The sequence below is a fragment of the Haemaphysalis longicornis genome, unplaced genomic scaffold (genome assembly GCF_048455015.1).
Source record: "Haemaphysalis longicornis isolate Haplotype H1 unplaced genomic scaffold, Haemaphysalis longicornis Haplotype H1 scaffold_7, whole genome shotgun sequence".
Classification (NCBI taxonomy): Eukaryota; Metazoa; Arthropoda; class Arachnida; order Ixodida; family Ixodidae; genus Haemaphysalis; species Haemaphysalis longicornis.
This window is the reverse complement of record NW_027526422.1, coordinates 88176432-88185646: the sequence shown is the minus strand read 5'-3', so window position 1 is coordinate 88185646 and position 9215 is coordinate 88176432. Positions and strand designations below refer to the sequence as shown.

At 46.4% G+C, this 9215-nt stretch overlaps 1 long non-coding RNA gene across 2 annotated transcripts in view; it reads left to right on the top strand.

Annotated features, from left to right (window-relative positions):
- Positions 1 to 590: 590 nt before the first annotated feature.
- The window catches only part of LOC144144577 (uncharacterized), a 41147-nt gene continuing 32522 nt past the window's right edge, over positions 591 to 9215 (top strand). For both annotated transcript variants that reach the window (XR_013317278.1, XR_013317277.1), the window contains exons 1-2: positions 591 to 777; positions 2507 to 2574. This is a non-coding gene — a long non-coding RNA (uncharacterized LOC144144577). The remainder of the gene's footprint in view (positions 778 to 2506; positions 2575 to 9215) is intronic.

Sequence of the window (9215 nt, the reverse complement as noted above, 5' to 3'; positions counted from 1 at the left end):
TATCTCTGGGTTTCTTTCAGTTCACCGCCATATTCGAACTAGACAAACTATGATGCGCGGAGTGCCAAAGAACGGTTGTGTTTGCGTTATAAAAAGCAACCTGCCTAAATTCTTCCTCGCTGCGTGACCACATTCTTACTCGAGGCTTTCCCCATTGGGCCTGTGCAAACGAGGTGACACATACACACGCTCGGAACACTCACTGAGGCTCCATGTCCTCGATGGATGAACTTGGACAGCTGGCAGCGTTAAATTTGTTCTCCCTTGCCAAACATGATTTCCGTGATTACCGCCGTGTGCTAAAGCGACGCCAACAATTGCACGTGATTGAAAACGCAGCGGCGAGCATGCCTGGCTTCGCGTAGCCTACTCGGCGGCTCAAGCAAGGCGCTTCCGCGTCTGTTGAGCTTTCCTCCTGCGCCCACAAAGAGTCGCGGCGGCTATCGCCTTGGCGTGCCGCAACCATTTCCCCTCGTCCTCCGTTTTCTCACCGCCTCCGCCTCGAGCGTTCATTGTCAGCGTGAACACGGCGTCCCGTAATGAATGCACGATTGATGAAGGGTTCTACCGAAGTGGAGGGGAAACCGGACAGCTGTGACAAATGGCAGCTCGCTCTCTGGGGACCCACTCTGGCGACAGCTTGTCCAAATTTGCCACCGTTTGTGCACGCGCCAGGCGGCCACGCGACACTTTATAATCTGGGTGTAAAGGGCCGCCGGGCTGTTTGCTGAGAGAACGTCCTGAAGCCCGTTCGATAACGACCCTACGCTTGTTCAGGTAAGACAGTGTGTTTGGAGTGTTGGCGAATTGTTCTGCGTTCCCCTCTTCCATTGGTTTGGACAAAAGAACACCCATAATAACGATTGTATGGTGCAAACATGCTACGCACACAGATAACACCAGGGAAGTGAGTGGTAAAATGCATCCGTAACGAATATCCTAACATTGCTGCATGAAGGCGGCGGGTGTGCTTATCGACGTAACACTGTTGCAGCCTTCTGTTCTGTGTGACTACAGTTGGAGTGAATGTTCGGAGAAAATATAAATTTAAATTCTGGAAGGGGTAAAAAACTGGTCGGTATTCTTCTTTTGTAAAATACGTCTTGTAAAAATAATTACAAGAGTATGCCCGTTATATCATCATCACAACTTTAAATCTTTTTTAAACCCACGTATCGTGGAGTGGCTAGAAGTATAGCTGTGTACTACCACTGTACAAGATGGAATCACTTCATTTTTGCACAAAAAGACTGAACGTTCAATTAAAAAAAACGTTGCTGTGAGTGCAAGGGAGGAAGGAAATAAAACGTATTTATTTTTTCGAACGCCCTTAGTTCAGGGAGCGTTATTTTGTAGCTGTGTCCAATGCTTCCTCAGCCTTTGACGTCAGCGCGGGCTGCATTGCCCCGCTGGGGTCTTGCCCAGCATTGAGTTTGGTGAGAAAAACGGGAACTTTTGGTTTTGAAGTATGTAATGGGCGATTTCGCGTAGAGTCAATTCTCGTTGTCGTTACTGCGAACCCCACATTAACGAATGTCTCACATCTACGAGCATTTTAAAAATCCCGGCCACATTGCTTGTATTTTCGATGTAAAAATATTTCAGAACTACGAATTTGAGTGTAGGGCGTATTTCAGAATAACGAACGTAATTTATTTTTTCCTTTACCGTGGAGGAACATCGGTATTACGAATTCGGGTAAAGTAACAGCTATGCAACTATCGCTCGAAAGAGAAACAGCCGTTCCTGTGTATAATCTCTCAAGCAGAGTAGCTATCATCATCACCATGTTAAGTGCCATTTTCTAGAGCCACCACAAAGCTGTAGTTTAGTGCGCAGCAGCCTAGCCAGCCCAGCCTCCTTTGCCCGCTTTTTTTCTCGTTGTTTTGGGTGTCTGTCGGTGGCCGGTCGGTGGCTCGGTTGTTTGCAACGCTATTCACGTGTGCGGGCAGGTATTTCTTTGTTGTGAGTGATGTTGCTCCGAAGTTTTTACGAGATCCAACAATGAATGCAGCTAACAGCTAACGACACAGCCAAGAAAAAGAGACAGCAGTAATCGTCCTGATGCGAACGAAGAGGTCTGCGGGTTACAGAACACAGAAAAAGACGAGGTAGTTTCAAAAATTGTTGTTTTACTGAACACGAACAAAGTCCACTTTCATAACTCGTTCGCGAATATGCACCCAATGATGAATCATTGCGCCGAGTTCACTCTGCGCAATATCTCTTTTTTTCGCCAGAAAAAAAAAATAACTGTTTTCAAGTAAAGCTACCACGAAGTGAGTGCAACGTTGCGATTTTAGAGTTTCCTTGTCTGCACACGCGTACACTTTAAAGGTACGTTCTTTTCACTCCTAGGTAAAAGCACTGGCACATTGCCGCAAGTTTTTATTACAACGATATTTCAAAATAACGAATTATTTTTTGTGGTCCCGCGTGATTCGTTATATCAAGATTTGACTGTACTACGTGGTGTAGCGGCCGCTAACTCCCGCATCTTCTACAGAAACGATGTCCCGCTATATGCCGTTGGTCGCTGTTGCTCTTCTCCTGGTCATCACAGTGAGCTCTCAAGTAAGTGAACACTTCTATTATTGAACCCACCGAAGCTTTATTCATTTGTAGATGTTTCAGATGCGACATTATCTGGCAGTGGCGAACACAGAGGAGAGCCAGGTCTTCTGCCCAAATTTACCGGCTTGCGGGTAGGAAGAAGGCGTGCATGTTACGTGGGTAGTTTATTTATTGGTGCTTTTCATTTCGTAATAGGCAGATTCAATGGGCTGGCATATCTGCTATCAAAAAGACAATCAGAAAGCCTAAAATTCACCTTGGGAAAAAAATAAACAAAGCAATCGGAAGGTAATGTACGAGTGAGCCCACGGCATGTAATCATCTTTGCATTAAAAAATTGCTTTGTTTGTACTACGCTCTTTCATGTCTTGTTTTTTTCCTTCGCCTCAGTTCTTTCTATACCCTTCTATTTTATTCGCCGATGAAAGAAAATGGCGCTCACGTCACTTGCACGTGGTGTAACATGTTTGTTCACAAGCCTTTGTCTATGGTCGAAACTTAATAAAACGCGCCATTTTTAACCTATTCAGTAATTGTCGGATAAATTCTTAAGCCACTTTGCTATACGCCGAGTCTCTTTAAAATTCTGCTAGCTGCTGTTGCATACGAGGGCCTTGCCCGGAATGTGTTAGTCAGAGGGTAATATAAGCAGTTTGTTATCGAAGTAGGAAGGACATGGGCCCGTTTATTAATTACCTTCGTAGGACCGTGTCGCTAAATCGAAGTGGGCTTTACCCTCCTACACAAGTGTTTTGCTGAGAAGGCACTTGTTTCGTGGAAACGCAAGCAGTCTGAATTCGAAGTAGGAAGGCCTGAGCGCATTTTATAAGGGCTTCCGTAAGGCCCCGTGTATTGTTGCTACTACGGGGTATATATGCAGCTCATTGAAAGCCGTATTCACAACATTACACAAAGACATTACCTAGAAGAAAAGGGGTAAATAATTACGGGAACATATTAGGCGTACATTCTTTTTTTATGATAAACCCACCCCTTATGAAGCAGCGAACTCTTAAGGTATCACCCTTTGTTGGAGAATTCCGAACATACATGCATACGAAATGGCAAATTTTGCCATGGAGCCAGGTATCATCACCATCATTACCCTCTTCGCCTTCACTGTCATAATTATTGAGAACAGCAGCTTATCTATGTCGGCTGCACATTGAAGGCGTCCATCATTGACTTCCATCTTCTCCTGTGCACCGCTTTCCGAATAGATTCTTTGCCATCAAATTTTTTGTCCTCCATGAATATACTGCTGTTTCTGTGCTTTAGTTCCTTATATAAATATACACTTGCTTACCGTGGTGTGGCAAAGGCGGACATTCTCAGCAGTACATGTCCACACAACTACCACAATTCCGCTTAATTAGGCCAACTCGTACTTCATTGCCATGTGAAGGGAACATTTCTTGTTGGTATTGTCATGATTTATTTCGACGTAATAATATTTATCTTTAAGCCTACGACCAAGAACTGTGAATGGGGTTCCATCTTGTACCGAATCACTGAACATGACAATGCCTTCCACAGAACTCGACTGGCTGAAATATTCACCAATTACTTGCATCTCCGGATTCTATAAGTCAAGCCTCCTTTATATCCCCTCTTGACGTGTTCTGAAGAAATTTGCGGAGATTTAGTCACCTTCCTATGACGGTCTTCCCTTAAGAAAACGTGTCACTCTTTTTATGAAGTGTAGTGCACACACATGCCTTTCATACCGCGTCCAGAATCCCTACGTACGTCTCATTTTTACATCCTGTTTTCTCCATTTTGCCGTTAACGCCGAGGATTCTACTAATTGGAAGCTTTTTTCTCTATCTCTAGAAGCCTCATAATAGGATCGAGTTTATGAGGCAGCTCTCTCTATTACAAGGAAAAATGCATGTTGGTGATTCATTGGTGAGAACCCTTTCCTAAAACAAGCCGATTCCCTCGGTTTGGTTCTTGGTTCTTAAAATCTTGGTTCTCATCTTCTTTACAACCAAGAGTAGGCGGATAGGTCCCTTGGGAACCCGCCTTCTCGTGGATTTTCCGCCCAGTGCTGCTTTCAAACTCCGAAGGCCTTCTGTAAATAATTCTTGCAGCTTTCCAAGTACATCACCGCCATCCCTTAGAGCATCGGCGGTTCTTCTATCGTCCACTGTGGCTTTCCGTCTTTTCATTTTGTCACGCGCATTTACATCATTTTTCCTACGGTGCGTGCCACGCAAGCCAAGGTAGACAGGTCAGTACTATTTCCTATTCTAACGGTGGTGGAGTTTAAATACCCACACAACCTTCAGCTACACTCATTTTGTCCTCCATGTTGTTTGTAACGGCCCCAGTTTTACATCTCAGTGCACATAATTTATCTCTGTCTAAATCCAGCTTCTTCTTCATTTGCCTTATGCTTCAGTATTTACTTATGCTTGGTTTTCATATTTCGGATGTGGTAAACATTATTGCCCCAGCTTCTGCTTCTGCTAATCAATTTCTTCAATTCGGAGAGTTCGAATAGGTATTTCGTTATATTACTCTTCGTAATATCTGCGTTCCTCAATCAGCACTTTTGTTTTCTGACATAATATGGCAGTTTGTTGCGAGAATCCTTTTCATAGTTTGCAACTTTTTTGCTCGGGCCCTATTCCTATTATAGCTGCTGCTGAATCTGCAGGTGGTAATCCCAGGTAGTCATACAATCCGTCAGCGCATTCGTAGCCCTCAGTTAAAAACAAGAGGGGTAATAAAAATAAAGTGCCGTTGAACTCCTACGCAACCACAGTAGTTGTTGAGCTTTGAAATGACGAAAGCTGACGACTTGGTGGCAGTAACTCACTGGTCTATTCGACCCATGGACTGGCGTCAGTACAAAATACAACCCCATTGTTGTGGTATTGGTATCTATTATGTGGGACTTGCGTCGCATAACCGAGAAAGACGCTTGAGGCGAGCGTTAAGGACGGGTACGAACAGTTATCTAGGCAACACGACTAAAGTGATAGACGCTACGGTTACATGCACACCTCGATGCTAATGTGTATCAGAAAAACCAGCAAAACAAACGAGTCCAACTTCAGTTAAAAAATAAACTGGTAATAAAAACGTCTCACGTGCTGTGGCGCACTTGATACGGAGCCGATCCGATTTCATCGATGCAGTGGCTGTTGGTATCACGTCACGGCAACCCCACGTCGCACAGTCGATTCCGGCGATTCTAATGCATGGGCGAAGAGAAGGCAGTAGACATCATGGCGCTGCAACCTGGCTCGGGAACACCACGTTGCTCAGTCGATATCGGCGGCGTTTGGTAGCTCGGCACGAGGAATACGACGTCGCCCAGTCGATGACGCGGATTTATTGCGCGGTCGTCGACGGCCAGCTTGTAGGCACGGCTGGCATTGCAGCCTGGCTGGTTTTCCAGGCGCCCTCAACGACGGTCTCGACAGACTACGGCTACCGCACCCCTAGGGCATCCCTCATAAGCCATGCTCCTCCGAATCCATTCGCCTTCGTCCTCACCCGTCACGATCCCCCCTTATTTCTCTTTCTTCTGCCACACACCCACTAATGGCGATTTTCAATGGTCTGCCATCTCCTCCTCTTCATAAACTTCCTCATCGTGGAAGCCTTGCCACACACACACACACACTACTGTTGACTTGTACCTCATCATAAGGCTCCCCACTTTAAGAAAGTTGTTGGGGATGCGCAACACACTTAAAAAAAGACCCGATGAGGAAAGTCATTGGCACGCACAAACGAACGGTCACAAGCACTTGTACAGGGGGATTAAAAGAAATGCGAACAACGGAGCGCACAGCCTCTGACGCATGCCGCACCGTCTGGCTGCACCGTCAGTAAACTGCGCGCATGCGTAGTTGTTTCGTAGTGTTTGAGAGTGTGGCCTACATTTATGGGGAACGGTTGATCAAGAAGCGATGCCGGCCATTTATTTTGAGGGGCCTTTTCACGCTGTGTCGCCACTGAGCAGGATGATCGTTGAATGGCGTCTGCTATCTGCAATCAGATTGCTGCGGGCTTGGCTAGCGAATGTCGAAGATAACAGTATGCGCAGTGGCGACAGATCATAAAAAGATGCCTCAAAATAAATGAACCGCGTCCATTTCTGATCAAGCGTTTCCCTTTGAACAAACGAACGGTCACAAGCACTTGTACGTTAATCCTGGAAAACAATGCCCTTTATGGGCAGTCCAGCGTGTGATCTCTTCCTCTAGGTTGGTTCACCAAAAAGATTTACCCGTCGCATTTGTTTAAATGGCGGCAGAAGCGTCCAGTGTACATTCACCGATTTTTTCCTTCACTTACTATTCCGCAGACAAAGGGTTTTCACATAGAAAAGCCTATGCAGAGAAAGTTCACCATTGACTTTTATGCGTCCTTAAGGTTTGGCAATCACCATAAATCTGGCTTTGCGTGCCTTCGCTCAGCGCTTTCCAATTAATGCCAAAGAAGAAGGACCTGTACGCCTTTCCCGTCTGCAATGCCTACCAGGTATACACGTCCGGTTTTACGTGCGCTGACGGACAAAGCGCAGCTTTGATGGTATTTCATTTTGCAAAAATGAGGTCGAAGTTACCAGGAAAAATAATTTGTGTTTGAGCCGCAGGAATGTGCGGCGGCAGAGCTTTCCGTTCGAAACTAACGGCTTTTTACGAGTTAGGTGGACGCGACTCGATTTTTTCGCGTGCTCACGCTTAGGAAGTGAAAATATCTGTGTCTTTAGTTTACGCCTTTTCCTATCGTGTACAAAAAGTTGGGGCTTCCTCTGTAAATGGCTCGACTGCAGCTCGGATTGTTCCCGCATGCATCCTCTAGTTTCTGTGGCAGCAGTTTAAAGCGATGTATCATTCTCATGCGTGATGGCTGCGTCCGTAGGTGTAGCTGCTTTCCCCTTGAGCTTTGATGATAATGGGCAGTCGAGAAGCAGCGACCTGGTTTCCTGCAGCTTAGCTTCAATACTTTCAAGTGTTGTCTACCTCAACTCAGGCAGAAGTCTTGGTTCCTCGGAATGAGATTCTTCTGTCCCTACATGCCTCTCGTTAAGCATCTCTGTGCTATGCTGTTCAAGTGCATTCCTGAAACCTCCATGAGATAGATGCACCCGAAAGTCTGGTGTAGAAAAATGAGGCTGACGTCCTGAGTCGGAAGTGTCCTCTACCTTATTATGCCACGCTGTTGTGTCCATACCCAAAGCTATATAGTTCAACAGATGTTCTCTTTTTCAGGTCCTCTAGAACTTTATCTTTTCCTGTGCTTCCTTTTCAGGTTCATACTCTGCTTCCCGTTCGGCTTTAAATTTCGCACACTAGATTCCCACCCACCTCCGCAGTTCTGCTCTCTTCAATCCACATTTAATTGCTTCGGCAACAAGCCTTTCCAAATCTTCGATTCCAATATCGAAATCTCAAACTTGCGAAGTTTCTTTTGCTCGTTAAAGTCTTAGTCTCCAAGGTGTTAGTAGAGTCGTGTCTGCCTTCCCAATGTCACTAGCTTCACAATGTCCATGCCTCGAGTCTGCGCCGTTAATCTGGACTTGTAGCTGTTTCCCTCTTTCAGATGGCAGCGAAGAGGTCCTGCCGTGGACGCCAGTTGTGCTGATATTGGGGGGTAGTCCTCGGGACTCGCATCACAGAACCGAGACAGGGGCTTGAGGCGGGCGTAAGGGACGGATGCGAATTTATCTATACCACGCAACTAAAGGAATGCACGTTAGGGTTACAAGCACAATTATCTAGACAACGCGACTAAAAAGATGGACGTTGGGGTTAAAAGCACAATTCGATACTAAAGTCGATCAAAAAATCCGAAAAAATAACGAGTCCAAGTTCAGTTCAAAAATAAACTGGTAATAAAAACGCCTCACGTGCTGTGGCGCACTGGAAATGGAGACGATCCAATTTCCTCGATGCAGCGGCTGTTGGAATCTCGTCACGGCGAACCCACGTCGCACAGTCGATTCCGGCGATTCTAATGCACGCCCGAAGAGAACGCCGTAGAAATGCTGGCGCTGCAGCCTGGCTCGAGAACACCACGTTGCACCGTAGATATCGGCGGCGTGTGGTAGCTCAGCACCAGGAATACCGCGTCGCCCAGTCGATGCCGCCGATTCATTGCACGGTCGTCGACGGCCAGCTTGTAGGCACGACTGGCACTTCAGCCTGGCTGGTTGTCCTGGCGTCCCCAACGACGGCCTCGACAGACCACGGCTACCGCACCTCTCGGGCAGCCCTCATAAGCCATGCTCCTCCGAATACATTCTCCTTTGTCCTCACCCGTCCGAATCCCCCCTTATTTCTCTTTCTTCTGCCAAACACCCACTAATGCCGATTTTTTATGGTCTATCATCTCATCTTCTTCATTAACTTCCTCTTCGTGAAAGCCTCGCCCCCTCGCCCCCGCTCCCAGACTACTGGTGTCTTCTTCTCATCACACACATACGAAGAAGTATCACAACCGGCTGCCGGCTTAGAAATTCAGCGCGCAAGTGCAATATCACTAATAAGAAGACAGGAGGCACGATTGCCGTACCCACTGATCTATAAAGAGATAGCGTTGCGTTGTAGCTGTGCCGAATGCCGCACTGTGCTGAGCACTCTGATATAACAGCAATGTACTCATGAAATGTGATGTCT